General features: G+C 31.0%; 1 non-coding gene across 1 annotated transcript; it reads right to left on the bottom strand.

Moving 5' to 3' along the window:
* Positions 1 to 712: 712 nt before the first annotated feature.
* On the bottom strand, positions 713 to 819 carry LOC126005674 (U6 spliceosomal RNA). Its single transcript, XR_007494715.1, has one exon. It is a non-coding gene; the product is annotated as a U6 spliceosomal RNA (small nuclear RNA).
* Between the last annotated feature and the right edge of the window lie 347 nt (positions 820 to 1,166).

Genomic DNA, 1,166 nt, shown 5'->3' with positions numbered 1-1,166 from the left:
GTGTGCTGCTAAGAAATGTTATGTACTACAATCTGGGGACTAGAGGGACAAAGTAATTGTACATGGGTTCTGTTTTTATTTTTCTTAATGTTTTTTGGCTGAAAGTTTAAAGTTAAGATATCAGCAATGGGACTACTGAGAATTCTGTTTATGGGTGATTGTCCTTTCACTATAACTTTACCTTGCCCTCTTTCTTTGCATCTTTGTTCTCATAATTAAAAAGAAAAAATTAATAAAAAAAAAGAAAAAATGGCAGAGCAGCCATTGAAAATATGAAAGTAATCATTTCTAAATCACCTAATAGTTGTTTCTTAGAAGACTATTGCCTTCATATGTGCTTTTTATATTTTAGTATTTTCTTTTCACTTTAAGGCTGGTAGTGATGATGTTCTTCTAAAAAAATATTCTCAGAAATTGTAGAAACAATTTGGATCATGCTTTGCAAAAAAAAAAAAAAAACTTGGGTTCTATGCCAGCACCATCTGGTCTCCCCAAAACTACCAGGAATGAGCACTATAAGCACCAAGCTTATTGTAGCCCCTGAGCATCACTGGATCTGACCCAGGAGCAAAATTCAAAGACATTTTTTAATTTAAAAGAAAAAAATCTAATTATTTTTAGTTTATTGAGACATAATTGACCAAAACTATAATATACATATATTCAAATTTAAGTAAATAATACACATAGGTATATTTTTTTCTTTTTTTTAAAAAATATGGAATGCTTCACGAATTTGCATGTCATCCTTGTGCTGGGGCCATGCTAATCTTCTCTGTATCATTCCAACTTTAGTATATGTGCTGCTGAAGTGAGCACATACACATAGGTATATATTTAATGTTTTATGTGTTTATTATTTTAAAAATCACCACTATTAAGATAAAATACACAACCATCACCTCACACAGTAACCACTTATATCATGTATGTAGTATGAAGACATTTTAGATATATCCACTTAAGTAAATTTAAAGTACATAACACAGTATGATTATCTACAATCTCTCTAATATATCACTATATGATGCATTCGATGTTAGCTCTGCAGAACATTTATCTAGTATGTAAAACTTAAGTTAAAACATTGTATGTTCTTTTTTCCTTGATTTTGGGACCAGAGCCAGCAGTGCTTAGAGATTACTCCTGGCTTTGCACTCAGTGAT

This window comes from Suncus etruscus, chromosome 3 (assembly GCF_024139225.1).
Source record: "Suncus etruscus isolate mSunEtr1 chromosome 3, mSunEtr1.pri.cur, whole genome shotgun sequence".
Taxonomy (NCBI): domain Eukaryota; kingdom Metazoa; phylum Chordata; class Mammalia; order Eulipotyphla; family Soricidae; genus Suncus; species Suncus etruscus.
Note: the sequence above shows the minus strand (reverse complement) of the source record. Positions and strands in the feature narration are given on the sequence as shown.